This window comes from Gossypium hirsutum, chromosome A01 (genome assembly GCF_007990345.1).
Source record: "Gossypium hirsutum isolate 1008001.06 chromosome A01, Gossypium_hirsutum_v2.1, whole genome shotgun sequence".
In the NCBI taxonomy this organism is placed as follows: domain Eukaryota; kingdom Viridiplantae; phylum Streptophyta; class Magnoliopsida; order Malvales; family Malvaceae; genus Gossypium; species Gossypium hirsutum.
Window position 1 is genome coordinate 114213961 of NC_053424.1, and position 16548 is coordinate 114230508.

General features: G+C 33.8%; 1 non-coding gene across 1 annotated transcript; it reads left to right on the forward strand.

Moving 5' to 3' along the window:
* Window positions 1-15820: 15820 nt before the first annotated feature.
* On the forward strand, window positions 15821-15927 carry LOC121206479 (small nucleolar RNA R71). The gene has a single exon (XR_005901518.1). It is a non-coding gene; the product is annotated as a small nucleolar RNA R71 (small nucleolar RNA).
* The last annotated feature ends 621 nt before the right edge of the window (window positions 15928-16548 follow it).

Sequence of the window (16548 nt, forward strand, 5' to 3'; positions counted from 1 at the left end):
TGAGAGGTATGAATTGAAATTGCCGTATGTATATATATGAATTTTGTTAAGAAAATTTTGTTGTTATTTGAGTTTTTATATATATATGCACATTCAGTCATGGGGGATTTAAGATGAATTTAATTGTTAAAGATTGTTTTTAAGGTTTGTTAAATTGTTGTGGTCATTGCCGAATATATGTTTAGTTAAAGAAAATTTTTAAATTGTTTAGTTAATTAGTAGGTTAATGGTGTGTGCATAAATTATTTGAAATATAAACTTTATATGAGTATTAAAAGTTGTATATGAATTTGACCTTGGGCGAAATGTTAGTATAAAAATACTTGAAAGTTAAATAGGTGATTGCTTTAATGACCAAATGTGCCAAAGAATAATGCATGATCTAGTTGACCAATATGTGTTAAGGGAACATGAATAAATTTATTTTGATGAGCTATACATTCGGTTATAGTATGAAATGCAATGTTAATACTTAGTTGCTAGTATGTATATGTGTGCTAGCCGAATTTGAACTTGAATAATGATTTGAACATGATGTATTGTATTGAGATTATGCTTAAGTGAAATTATAGAATTGTGATGAAATTGATTGGTGATATACATGTTTTAATAATATGAATGCAAAGAGTTGTGAAAGAGTAAATTGTAGTAAATCTGCTTGGGACAGCAGCTGTAACGTGAATTTGGAAAATCACCATAAATTGTGAGAGTGGAGTTAGAATATGAATAAATTATGAAATTAAATCTTATTGAGTCTAGTTTCTAATCAAATCAACAAGAACATATTTTGACTTCTGTACAATTAGAAATTTGATTCGTAGTAAAGGGTGGTCAGACTAGTCAAGTAGTGAAACAGGGGAAACTTTAAGAAAAATCTGGTATTGATTAGCCAAACTAAAAATTCTGAAAATTTTATGGATAAAATATATATGAGTCTATTTTCAGGGAAATTTTACGGCAATTGATTTGGAGTTTCGTAGCTCCAGTTATAAATAATTTAGTGACTGTTGCTCAGGAAGACAGCTTATTGTGAATTTGTGATTATGAGGTAATCATTGATAAAAATTTGTTAAGGAGTTGCTCAATGTTTTCTTATAAACTTACTATGATCTATGTGTGCGAAAGTCGAATATATATATTATATTTCTGAAGAAATGCTTGAATAGTCGAATAATGACTAGTTTAAAATTTTTGAATTTAAGCTCAAGAGCAAAGAGGGTCGAAGTTGGATAGGGGAAAAGAGAAAGTAATTGAGTAGCCTTTCCGCAACTGTTCAAATATATCCGAAGTAAGTTTTGAATAGTCACATTTAGTACGTAATTGATAATGTCTTGATATGTGTATGATAACTGTACTGCGATCTATTGATTCTATTTGAATATAGTTGAGTGACAAATAATTTTTGTTTAAGGCTTAAAGCCGAATAAAAATTTGAAGTTAAGCTTGGAAAGTAAATGGACATATATTCTTATGTATGTTATTGAGCCAAAAGTTATATGAATGGTGCCCATGTTATGCTATTATTCGAATGGAATAAATGAACTATGATTGTGAGATGTTTTGTGAATTTAATTTTCTTGCGAATAAGTATGTATGACATTTAGTGATGTATATCCGGACTTAGGGTCCGCAGGCTATGTGCTGGAATTATATCCGGACTTAAGGTCCACAGGCTACGTGCTGGAAATATGTCCGGGCTAAAGTCCCGCAGGCTTCGAGCTAGTATTATACCGGGTGTAAATTCCCGCAGGCTTGTGCTGGTAATTGGTTTCAAGTCCTAAGACCTAACAGGCTTAATGGCAGTAAGTTAAGTAAGATTACGATATTGAATGTTCGCAGTAAACCATCGTCGAGTAAGTACTATACATTTAAAATGTTCAGGTACGTATTACTTACTCATCGGTGAATTGATTTCGAAGTGAATCATTAGCATCAAAGAAGAATATATATAAATATGATTGATGGTTATATTTGTGAATATGAGAATGATTTAATCGGTCATGGTATTTTTGTATATGAATTATATGTTAAAAATTTCTTTATGTACTCATGTACATTCAGTCAATGATTTTTGTGAATTATTAGTATTAAAGAATGATACTTAAGTGTGAATGAATGTTTCAATTTTCGATAAGTCTTTAATTGTTTGTGATGCTTAAAACTTACTAAGCTTTGAAAGCTTACTCTGTTCTTTATTTCTCTGTTTTATAGATTGTTGATTTTGGCCACCGACTCGGGGATCGTCAGTAGTTCATCACACTATCGATCTTTTTGGTATAGTTATATTTTGGACTCGATATGGCATGTACAGGTTAGGCTGATGATAACTATGTTTCGAAATTGTAAATATTTTGGCCATACGAAAATGGCGTATAACTTAAATATCAGTATGTATTTCAGCTCGATCTCTGTTTATGTTTTATTGACACTGTGAATGAGATAATTAAATGTTTAGTTCGGTAATACCTCTTAGCCTTAATCCGGCGTTCGGATTCAGGTTAGGGGTGTTACACTAGAATTCCAACTATTGTGTCAGCATCAGAAAATGACTAGGTGTCCCAAATGATAGTGAACGGCACGAAGCAGATGTACCACCGCCTAACCCGTATCCGTCGTCAAATTATGGTTACGGAGCATTACTGAACAAAGAGAACATTTAAACAAACATAGCATTTATGAACATATAACATATCATATAATAATCATACGTATACATGTCGTCCCTAAATCAAGCCCTTGATGGCCTAAAAAATATATTAGAAACAAGTCGGGACCAATTTGAAACAATTTGGAAAGCTTAGGGAAAACATGCAAATTTTACAAAATAGAGGTCACACAGCCATGTGCTTCACACGGCTGAGACACAAGCTCGTGTCTCAGGCTGTGTAACAATCAAATTAGGGACAAACGGCCAACCATGTCCCAGACCCTGTGTCACACACGGCTGAGTCACACACTCGTGTCACAAGCTGTGTGGATATGAATTTGCCCAAAATCAAGTCATACACACACCTAAAGGCCTTTTGTACACATAATCAAGACATCACATCATGACCAAAACTTAAATATGATAAACCGTAATTTATACATATTTTTATCCCATACTTAGCACATTTATGGATGAATTCTCCTTAGATTTGGTGAATTCGATGCTCCTAATTCTTTAATTTCATGTTTTATACTTACGTGAGCATAGGAGAGTAAAATGAGCGAGAAATTGGCCGCAAACGAAGAAAATGAACCCACATGGGAAATCAACACGGCCTGGACTTCCTTATAGGGTGTGTCACACGGTTGTTTCCATTTGGTAGGATCGAAGCACGACTTACACGAGTAGACTACACATCCGTGCCTATTCCACAGCCTTGACCACGGGCTGGAGTAATCGCACACGGGCGTGTCCCTGCCGAGCCTAAGTATAGTCATATTCGGAAAGGCCACTTTTGAGGGCTCTTAGGCATTCTAAAGCCTATTTAAACACCAAAGAAGGCACTTAGAACAGACACACAGAGTAGGAGGCAAGGAATTACTTAAGGGAAGCCGATTGATCCATCTCAAAAGCCAGCTTCATCGTCAAGATTAGATATCTCCCTTCAATTTCCATTCAGGGGTTTTGGGTTTTCTTTATGTTTTGTATTCATTATTCTTCTGAGATATTTTCTTTTATAATTATGAACTAAACTCCCTAAATACCTAAGAGGAATGAAACCTAAGAATGGATCTTTTTTATTATTATCTGAATTGTATGATAAATATTTGACTTGTTCTTAATTTTTGTTTTAATATTTCAGGATATTGATTCAAGTTAATGCTCTTATTCAGAAGAGGAATAGACCCTGTCTAAGAGTAAATTTGTCATAATTAAGCGGAGTCGATTACACACCTAAAGATAGGGTGATAAGATTTTACCGGATTAGGGTGAAACCTAAGGCATTAATTAGAAAGATATTTCAATTCATCAACCTAGGGTTAGACGTCATTAGTCTCGAGAGAGATAATAATATAACTTAGGGATTTTTACGGATCAAGTCAAATGAATCAATCGTCTGATTCAGAGTCAAATAACAAGTGAAGTCTAGGTGGATTTTTCCTTGGTTATTGTCTTAGTCAATCGAGTTTTCCCAAAAGCTTTTTCCCAATTTTATCTCTATGCACCCTTAGTTTAGTTAATTAGTCTAGATAAACAAATCCCTTAATTTTTTAGGTTAGATAATAAAAAGAAAGTAATTACTATTACTCTTGGTTCCTTTGGGTTCGACAATCTGGTCTTGCTAAAGCTATACTACTGTTCGATAGGTACACTTGCCTTCATCGTGATAATAGTTAGTTTCAAGAGTGATTAATTATAAATCTTTAAAACCTGTCATGAATATCACGTATCAACATATAACGACCAATTCAATAATCTAAAAACAATCAACCAATATGACATGCAAGGCACCTCAATTTCAAACATCCAAACTTACCTAAACTTGCATATTTTGTCACATTTCCATCATCAATTGCTAGATCAATGCCTTTCAATACATGCCATAACTTTACCATATTCAAATTACCTCAAAACATATCACATAAGTCATTTCCAAAACATGCAACATGATACCATCAAAGCATCAAGTGACATTAACCAAGATAATTTATATATACCAAAATATCAACAAATCATCCTATACCATAACAAAACATCTTGTACATGCCATTATAAAACTTGACCAAAAGTGCTCAAAACTACCAAATTGACTGTTGGATAGTGTGATAGATTTCTAACGAGCTTCCAACCAAATCTAGCTTTCCGATGATCTACAGGAAAAGAAAACAACTAACGTAAGCAATAATGCTTAGTAAGTTCGTATAAAGGGAACATAACTACTGAACATATTAGAATAAACAACTAGGCATGAATTTTCATTATATCATAAGCTAACTTTAATTTTCTATTCAATACACCTCTCATGGATACTTGATGTAGCCTTGCATATACATGTATATATATTTTTCCTTATAAGCATTTCTTATAATCATTTCACTTAAACGTTTCTCCTTACCATAATACTTATACATTTAACATATAATCATTCTGTAATTCATCTTCTGTTTCAAAGTTTCATATAAACATATCATCTCGGAATCAATTACTTTCACTAAACAATGTGAAAACTAAATAAATAGATTAATGATACATGTTATTCATTCACGAAGCACTTATAGGATTAGTACTGAAAATGGTTCATAGTATGTAACACCCCTAACCCCTAACCGTCGCTGGAATAGGTTAAGAGTCATTACCATACTTGTAACTCAATTTAAAGCAATCATTTATCAACTGTCCTTTCATTTCAGTAACTATCATTCAAATATATTCAATATGTACTTAAATCAAATATACAAGGCTTTAATCATGCAATCGAGACTAAATTGATAACATATATAAATTTTAGAAACTTAGAAAAATTTAAACATTTCAAGTATCACACAACAGTGTGAACAAGCCGTGTGCCTCACATGGCTGATAGACATGCCCGTGTGTTAGACTGTGTGGAAACAGGGCATACATACTGACTTGTGTCACATGACCAAGGACACGCCCGTGTGCCAGGCCGTGTGAAAACTGGAGAGTATACTAACTTGGGTCACACGGCCAACCACACGCCCATGCGTCTAGCCCGTGTGCCCTTCGAAATGACTACACACACCTGTGTACTAGGCCATGTGACATTTAGGGGGGTATACTGACTTATGTCACACAGTCAGTCACACGCCTGTGTGTGAGTCCGTGTGACACACACGGCCAGTAGACATGCCCATGTGTCCATGCCGTGTCAAACCTGTAGGGTATACTAACTTAATTTGAAAGGGTACCCCAGGGGACACACAGTTGTGTAGCATGACCGCGTGTCGCACACGACTGAGACAAATGCCTGTGTCTCTGCCCGTGTGGACAAAAAAAGGCTATTTGTAAAACTATTTTGCCACTATAAAAACACAAGCATTCACAAGTATAATAAACCACATTTTCACAGCTCAATAGGCAGCTAAAAGAACCATTTCAAAACATATTATAAGCTATATCAAAACTTACCAATTACTTTTCCAAATACCTATTTAATAACATGCATAATTCATTTATTTAACATATAAGTATCAAGACTCACTTTCATAATTTCATTTCATCATTTCTTTATCAAAGCATACCATAATTGAACACATAATTCATCCAAATCAAAGTACCAAAATAAGCCAAATCACATGGCTTAACTTATACACAAAATGTACCAAATTCATGATTTTAAGTGACAAAACTATCATATCTTAAACTACCCTATACATGCCATATTTACAAATATCCACAAGATCAAAAGTACCAATCGAAATTTGGATAATGTGATGTGCAACTCTGACTTGTCCAGAACGCGCGAGCTAACGAGCCTCTATAAAACATAGAAAAAGAAACTGAGTAAGCTTTATAGCTTAGTAAACCCGTATAATTCAGAATTAAACTTAAAATTTATACATAATCAAAAAAATGCTAACAATGTAACCAATTCAATTAACCAACACCTAATCACAAGTATTCATTACATGTTAGTCATTGTAATAATACATGAAACCATCCATTAATACAATACTTTGTATCACTCTAAATTCATATATCATACATATAACATCAATAACACTTGTAATCTGTAACTTATCTGTAATAGCAATATTTAAGCCCATTGAACCTATTAGAACTTCAAATGATAATCGAGTGAAAAATGTCAGTAATCCGTCAATTCATTATCATATATGCTCTCTCAAGCCATGATCGATAAGCTCCTCCTCAGCTGATGAACAGTAAGCTCTAATGAGCTGAAACAGTAAGCTCCAATGAGCTGAAAATAGTAAGCTCTTACGAGCTGTGGTGAGTCCGCAACAAATGCAGGAGCTCGACCAAAACGGTAATCCCAATAACATGTCACTCATATCCAATGAATTCATATGGTTCAAACAGGGCTCAGTAACAAATACATTACATCAATAAGGAATTTATACTTCAAATATTTCCATTATACACATTCATTTCAATAATTACAAATATATAAAAGTTCGATTCTGAATATATGAACTTACCTTGAGTTGCTCAGATGAAAATTATCGTCTATTCGACAACATTTCTTTTTCCCCTATCTAATTCTGGTATTTTTTTATCTTGATCTATATAATATCAAATTAACTCATTCAAACTTCCATTCAATTCAATTTAGCCTAAAACATTTATTTTGGCTAATTTACAATTTTACCCCTAAACTTTTGACTGCTTTGCAGTTTAGTCCTTAACACATAAAAATGTAAAATTGCACAATTAGGCCATAAATCATAATAGCCAAATTTCATAGGGACTTCTAGCAGCCATTTCTTTCATTATTTTGCACTTTTAACCACATAATTTTACATTTTCACAATTTAATCCACATTTGACATTTTTTTGTCAAAAATCACTTAACAACACTTGTAAAACTATCATCAAACTTCCATAATATCATTAAACATCAAAGAAATCAAATATTCAATAATGGAAATTTTTAAAATCATGAACAAACTCAAAAATTAAAGCACAGGCTAGCTAGAATGCAAAGCAACGATCTCAAAAAACGTAAAAATCATAAAAAAACCTAGTAAAAATGAACTTACATGCTAGGGATTACTCAACCGAATGCTTTAAACTCTTAAATGGTGTTTTCCTATCCTTAAAATCGGTGGTGAAGAAGATGGACAATAGAAAATAGGTTTTTTTATTTAATTAAACATTTAATACAAAATTACCTTAATAACCTTATTATAAACTATCAAATATCATATAATCCATGGACATAATTGTCCACTAACCTTAATCATGGTATAATAACATTATAAGGACCCTTGATTTACTAAATCATAGCAATTTAATGATTTTAAACAATAGAATGCAACTTTTAAACGTTACGTGATTTAGTCCTTTTTTACCGAATTAAGCATTTAAACAGTAAAATTTCTTAACGAAACTTTCACATAATTAATCTATCATGTAGTAAAACTTATTAAAATAATAAAATAAATATTTTAACTTCGAATTTATTGTCTTGAAACCACTGTTCTAATTTGACCTAAAAACGGGTTGTTACATAGTATGCTTCATGTACTATAATAATTCAATTCAAACCCATTCATATATGTATATAAATATCTAACTTTAACCATATAATCATCGATATAATTGTACTCACATATGATCAAATAGATCATTGAACATTTAACATTTACTACTATCTTGACTATACGTAAGCCTTTAAGCACATAAATAATTTTGTAAATTCCATTAACCTTTAGCCCGATGAACTAGTAACTTAACTCGGATACTCTGGCAACTACACCACACCAAGGGCATCATAGATGCATGACAGGGGAACTGAAGTGCAAAAAGGGGCACAAATGTGCAAACAAGGATCCTGAAGTGTATACAGGGGCACCAAAGTGCAAACAGAGACACCAAAGTGCAAATCCCGTACAAGCGCGCGTACTAACCCTATTAGCATTCCAATAGTATCCTAATCGTTTACTATGTCTAAACGAGCATTTTAACTCCAATAGTATCCTAATCGTTTACTATGTCTAAATGAGCATTTTAACTAACTTATAATTTTCATGAACCAGAGGCACTTCCATATTTCTCAATACACATGCTGTAACAAATCATAATCACTCCATTATCATATATATATATATCATATTTCATAAATATTTAATAGTTTTCAAATAAATCCTTCCTCACCTTATGTTCAGTTATAATACTTCAATTTCCAACTCACATATATATATATACATTCATAAATCAATAGTAACAATATATATGCACAATTCTATACCTACGAACTTACTTGGCTAAATTATAGTAATGACTAATTACAGGGGCTATTTGGTATTTTTTTCTCCTCGATTTTCCTCTCGTTCTTGATCTAAAATAATAATTTCATTCAATTCACTATTTCAAACGACAAAAATAAATTCATTTTATGCAATTAAGTCCTTTTTGGATATTTCACAAAATTACCCCCAATATTTTACTTAATTCAATTTAGTCCCTAAGCCTAAAACATGCAAATTAACAATTTTTTTCAATTCTAAGCTTAGCTGAATGGTTTGGAACTCCTTTACAACCCATATTTGTTATTACTTCACAGCAAGTATTTGTACTTTTCTAATTTCACATTTAGTCCTTAAACATTAAAATTATCAAAAATTACTTTATAAAACATGTCTATTTAATGACAAAGCTTAACAATTTATTATAAAATTTCATAAACACCTCAAATTCATCGATGAAAAATTCTAAAATACTCGATAATTTCAAAAAAAGAGGTATGGGTTAGCTAGACCTAGTTGCAACGATCTCAAAAACATAAAAGATTACAAGAAATAAATGAAGAATGGACTTACATACATTAACCCAAATCAAGACCGAAACTTCAAGATCTTTAACAATATAGTTCGGTTGAAGAAAGGAGAAAATAAAAATATAGCTTTCATGTTTCCTATTTTAACATTATAAATTTATTTTAATAATGAAAATAACATATAAAACTTATAAAATTAAAAGAAATTAAAGCTCAAACCGTCTCACTATCTTAATGATGGTTAATTTATCCATTAAGTCCATCCAATTATATTTCTTTAATAAATTAACACCTTCAAACTAATAGTAATTGACTTTATCAACTATTACGATTTAGTCCTTTTCACTAATTATCCATTTAAACATTAAAATTTCTTAACAAACCTTTAATACAACCTTAATAACACTCCATAAATATATAATAAAATATTTTTAACTCGGTTTATAAAAATAAGGTCTCGATACCTCATTTTCTAAAATCACTTGACTTGAGGGTCATACCACTTGAACTTAATTGTTCTTCAATTCCATAAAAATCATTAAATCAAATTTTTACCATTACAACAAATTCTTCGTAAATATTAAAATAATAATATTTACGAACTCACAAGTTGGATTTGTGGCCCCAAAACCACTGTTTCGACACTACAAAGAAATGAGTTGTTACAGTTGAAAAGTATATTGTCAACTTCATAGGGTCGTCTACCAAACTATGTAAGCCACATGGTCGTGTGGGCTACACGGAATTAGGTTATGTAGACCGTGTGGGCCACACAGACGTGTTCTAAGCCACGTTGGCTAGATAAGTCGTGTGGGTCACATGGGCGTGTGGGCCCATTTTCAATAAAATTTAGTTAGGGCCATGTATGATTTGCGATTCAAGGTTAACGACCTCGTAGGGTTTTTTATGTGCATGTATAGTTTATATATATGAAATCTGATATTCTGCTTCTCCATGTGTAACTTCCGGAAGCATGTTTGCTTGTTTTTATGTGTAAAGCATGTATGATTTGTGTGCATCTAGATATATGGATAGTTATTGCATATGAATTGGGTGAGATTATCATGAGATGGAGGAAGTGTTGGTAGTTTAATGATATGCCTTAACTGGTGGTTCTAACCAAATATCTTTTTTGGTGGTTTGGCCATACTTATCTGGTTCTGGCAGATTACCGCATTATTTCTAACAGCTTGACTAAACTATTCTGAAAAGTGACATACATTCACTATCTTAGTGTGTGGGGTTGGATGGGTATTTATTACCCTAACTGGTGTGTAGGGATAGACGGAGATGGTGTGTAGTAAATGGGGGTAGGATTTGTATTTGTATTTGTATTTGTATTTGTATTTGTATTTGTATTTGTATTTGTATCTGTATCTGTATATGCATTTGTATATGTAACTGATTTGTCTGTCATACTGCATCGCGAGATATGTCATGCTTTCGTATCTGTCCAATTTTTTATTTTTGTGTAAATTTGTTATCTGATCTGTTTGTATGGGCTGGGTTACACACTTAGCTTGTTAGCTCACTCTATATTTTTATCGTTTCAAGTAATCAACAAACGTAGGACCGAGCGGCCTACGGGAGCTCAGATTGGTTTCTTAGTTAGTTAAATGTGTTAGTTCACGTTTTTAAATGATTATGAACTTTTTGGACTGTGTAATTATTTGGGACTTTTCTTTTAGGTTTTGGTTTGCTTTTTTTGGATTTATTAAATATTATTTTAAAACTGCGAAGTTATATATTTTTACAAACTAGAGTCACGATTTTTAAAATTTAATACTCTGAAATTTCTGCTGAAAAACTAAGTAATCAATCAAATGGTTTTCTGTAAAATGGACAATTTCAAACACAAACTTTCTAAAATCTGGAAAGATGTTTGCAGAAATTAATATTTTCAAAACACACGTTTTCTAGTTTAAAATCTAGGTTTAAAAATGATTTAAGTAATTCGTCAAGATTCGGCCATAATGTCTAGGCTAGGTGTGAGGTGTTACACTTTCACCTTTTTTTAAATCCATTTTAAGGAAAATATTTTCCAGTTACATAATTCTGAATTCCCAAACCTAATTTTGAGCTCTAATTTTCTAGAACTAATCTCGAGGCCCAAATTGAAAACCCAATTCACTAATCCAAAACTACTAGGCCAAATTTTTGGATGTGGCACTAGGCCTTTTTATCATTTTTTTGGTTGGTTGAGGCATCAAGTTCATCAATGGTACATCAGCAGCAACAAGTGTCCTTCACTTATTCCTCATCTTTTTTGGAGCATCAAGAATCAATGGTACTCTACCTATGTTTGCATCTTTCTTCTAAACATATACCCCTTCTATTGCCTTTCTAATAGCAACTCAAGTTACTCTTGGTATTGTAACTTGATTAGCAATTGAGGTTACAACTACCTAAACCACTTTTTTCTTCTTTTTCTAGTTAAACATCAATGTCTAGTTCTTATTCAATGCCAGCCGAAGACACTTCTTCTAAAAACTCTTATACATTTGGTTCAACCTCAAAATGATCTTTCCGTTGCTATAGGCCCTTCATGATATGATTTATTTCTTGGTCTTGAACTACTTAGTGTCCTTCCTTTAATAGCTTACTAACTGATCGCGTGATTTCGTGATAGGTTTTAGATAATTATAATTAATCATTCTTGAAACTAACTATTATCGTGATGTAGGCAAGTGTACCTATCGAACAGTAGTATAGTTTTAGCAAGACCGGATTGTCGAACCCAAAAGAACTAAAAGTACTAGTAATGACTATCTTTTTATTATCTAGCCTAAGAATAATGGGGTTTTGTTTAACTAACTAATTATCTAAACTAAGAACTCACAGAGAATAGAATTGGGGAATTGCTTTTTGGGAAAATCAATTGAATTAAGACAATACCTAAGGAAAAATCCACCTAGACTGCACTTGTTATTCTGGCTCCGAATCGGACAATTTATTCATTTAACTTGTTCCGTAGAGATCCCTAAGTTATGTTATTATCCCTATTCAAGACTAATAACGTCTAATCCCTAGATTGAATAATTGAGACCTTTCTCTAATTAACACCCTAAGGTTGCATTAACTCGATCTATGATGCCCTTATTAGGTTTCACCCTAATCCGGCAAAATCTTGTCACCCTATGTCTAGGTGCGCAATCAACTCCGCTTAATTATGACAACTGTACTCTTAGACAAGGTCTATTCCTCCTCTAAATAAGAGCTTATCTTGAATCAGTATCCTGGGATAATCAAAACAAGAATTAAGAACATATAATTAAGAACAAGTTAAATATTTATCATACAATTCAGAAAATAATAACAAGATTCGTCTTAGGTTTCATTCCCCTTAGGTATTTAAGGATTTTAGTTCATAACTAAATAAGAAAACATCTCAGAATAATAAAGAATACAAAACATAAAGAAAAACCCAAAACCCCTGAAGGGGAATTGAGGAGAGATCTTCAGTCTTGATCATGAATCAATCGGCTTTCTTGGACTAGTTCCTTACTCCCTATTCTGTGCGTCCTTTTTCTCCTCTTCTAGGGTGTATTTATAAGCTTTGGAATGCCTATGAACCCTTAAAAGTGGCCTTTTCCGAGTTTGACTCAACTTGGGCTCAACAGGGACACGCCCGTGTGCGATTACTTTAGGCCGTGTTCGAGCCTGTTAGAATGGCACGGGCGTGTGTTCTACCTGTGTGAGTCATGCTTCGATTCTGCTAGATTGACACGGCCATATGGGCTATCTGTGTGAGGAAGTCCAGGCCGTCTTGATTTCGTACTTTGGCCTATTTTTTTCATTTTTGGCCCGTTTCTTATTCCTTTCGCTCTCATATGCTCTCCTAAGTATAAAACATGAAATTAAAGCATTAGGAGCATCGAATTCACCAATTCTAATGAGAAATCATCCATAAAATGCGTTAAACATGGGGTAAAAATATGTATAAATTACAGTTTATCAAATACCCCCACACTTAACCATTTGCTTGTCCTCAAGCAAAATTCTCAACTCGTAATCAAAATAAATTCTTCTCAACTTATAATTTTTATCGATAATATCTCAAAATAATCCATAGGTAATTATACATTGAGAATTCAACTAAAAGAACATAAAATTTTCAAACACTCCAAGTTGAGTATTTAATCATGCAAACATAGGTGTTGCAAGCCCGTTCTATTTTAACAGGTTCACCCACGATTCTTCCACACTGGCGTGTCACATGCTCGTGTTGTTTTGGCAGGTTCGACCATCGTAGCTCATGTTGGGGAAATCTTTTGCCCTGTTTTCACACGGCCCTAAGCACGCCCGTGTGCTTGGCCGTGTCTTTGTGGAAAAACCTGTGTTCAAGTTTTCTATTAGTAAGTTAGGTGTTAAAAACTAAAATTTAAAGAAATTAATATTGTTAGTGCTCAGATTACCTCCCGAGAAGCACTTATTTATAGTTTAAGCTCGACTTACCTCTCCACTGAATGGTCATGGTGGTTTGAGGAGTTTATACTTCTCATTCCTGCTATCAATATCATCAAAATAAGATTTTAAACGGGTGTTGTTTACCTTAAAAGTGCCGAACTTGGGGTGACTTATCTCAACTGTACCAACTAAGTACCGTAAGAGGGATTACTTCATCCGGTCTGGCAGTGACAATGTGAGGATCTGCGGCATCTAATAAGACTTTATCGCCAACCTTAAGTTGATTTGGAAAGGTATCGAGTTCGTTCTGGCCCAGTTTTGGTTTATCAAGTGTTCTTGGTTTATGTGTTCGCCATTCATCTAGCTCCTCTATTTGCAATCTTCGTTCTTCATGAGTAGGTCCTCTACTATTGCTTGAGAATGACTCATGTGCTTCCTTCAGAGTCATTTCCTGCAAAGTAGGTTGCACCATATTGTTAGTTTTAGTAGAATGGGTTAATCGATCACTTTCAATTTTTGATGTGTTGCTAGAATTGCGAGCTTGAAGGGTGATTGTTTCGTCTCCCACCCGGAGTGTGAGTTCACCTATGCCAATATCAATGATCATTTTAGCAGTTGCTAAAAAAGTCCTTCCTAGAATTAAAGGAGTGTTGCTATCCTCTTCTATGTCTAGAACAATAAAGTCAACAGGAAATATAAATTTATCGATTTTAACTAGGAAATCTTCAATAATACCCCTAGGGAATCTTATAGTTTTATCTGCTAATTGAATGCTCATCCTAGTCTATGTGGGTTTCCCGAGACCTAGTTGCTTAAACATTTTGTAAGGCATGACGTTGATACTAGCCCCTAAATCAGCTAATGCATTATTAACATCTAAACTACCAATTAAGCAAGGAACTGTAAAACTCCCTGGATCTTTTAGTTTGTTGGGTAGTTTATTCAGGAGAATAGATGAGCAAACTGTGTTTAGCTCCACATGCGACGCCTCGTCCAACTTTCGCTTATTTGGTAAAAGCTCCTTTAAAAAATTCATTACGTTTGGCATCTGCGATAGAGCTTCAATAAACGGTAAGTTAATATGTAATTTTTTTAGGAGTTTAAGGAATTTACCAAATTGTCCATCTGAGCGGTCTTTGCTTGTTGCGTTGGGGCATAGCACACGAGGTTTATATTCGACAGTCACTGGTTTGTTTTTATTATAATCTACCTCACCTTTACCTTTGCTTACCACCATTTCTTGCCTCTGTTCTGGCTCAGGCTCAACAAATCCTTCTTCATTTTGAATATTATTCGCGTTGAGCTTTTCCCTTGAGTTAGGTTCAGTATTACTTGGCAAGCTACCTTGTGGTCGTTCAGCGATTAGTTTAGAAAGCTCGCCTATCTGAGTTTTGAGCCCTTGGATTAACACTTGTTGATTTTTAAGTGCCATTTAGGTGTTCTGAAAATAGACTTCTGATACCGAGATAAACTTTGTGAGCATCTCTTCAAGGTTCGATTTCTTTTCATGTTGATAGGGTGGCTGTTGGTAGCCCGGAGGTGATCGCTGATTTCCTTGGCCTCCCCATGAGAAATTTGGGTGGTTCCTCCATCCTGCATTATAAGTGTTACTATATGGGTTGTTTTGAGGTCGAGGATTACTACCTGTGTAATTTCATTATTCGTTATCCATGTTGTGGTCATAAGGTTGGTATTCCGAATGGCTTGTTCCATCTCCACTTGCTTCACACTGCATTACTAAGAAAACCATCAATTTTCTTATTCAAGAGTTCTACCTGATTAGAGAGCATGGTGACCAAATCGATGTTATAAACACGGCTATTTTCGTTGGATTTGTCCTCATGACTTGCCACTGATATTTATTCAGAGACATCTCCTCTATGAACTCATAAGCATCTTCAGGTGTTTTATTATTGATAGTTCCACCAGCAGCTGCGTCAACCATTTGCCGAGTCGAGGGATTCAGGCCATTGTGGAATGTTTGTACTTGAAGCCAAAGCAGTAACCCATGGTGAGGGCACCTTCTCAGTAAGTCTTTGTATCTCTCTCATGCATCGTAAAGTGTTTCTAAATCCATCTATACAAAAGAAGAGATATCGTTACGTAATTTAGCCGTTTTAGCCGGCCGAAAATATTTTAGTAAAAAATTTTTGGTCATTTATTCCCAAGTAGTAATTGACCCTCATGGTAATGAGTTCAACCATTGTTTAGCTTTGTTTCTCAATGAAAAGGGAAACAACCGAAAATATATGGCATCATCAGAAACGCCATTGATTTTAAATGTATCGCATAGTTCCAAAAAGTTTGCTAAGTGAGCGTTGGGATCTTCATCCTGCAAACCATCAAACTAAACAAATTGTTGTATCATTTGAATAGTGTTAGGTTTCAGTTTAAAAGTATTTGCAGCTACAGCAGGTCTAATTATGCTCGACTCAGTTCCTGTTAAAGAAGGTTTAGCATAATCATACATAGTGCGTGGAGCAGGATTTTGATTAACTGCAATTGCAGGAGGTAGTTGACTGCCTTGGTTTTCAGCCATCTCTTCGGTTAGGGGTTGAGTATCATCCTCTTGCTCGTTCTTCGTGTATCTTAAGCTTCGCCTTATTTTTCTTTGGTTTTTGAGAAATGTGCGATCGATTTCTTCGTCAAAAAGTAGTGGCCCTAACGAGTTTTTTCTAGTTATAAACTATAAAAACCTGCCAAGAGAAAGAAAAAGTAAATTAATAAAATA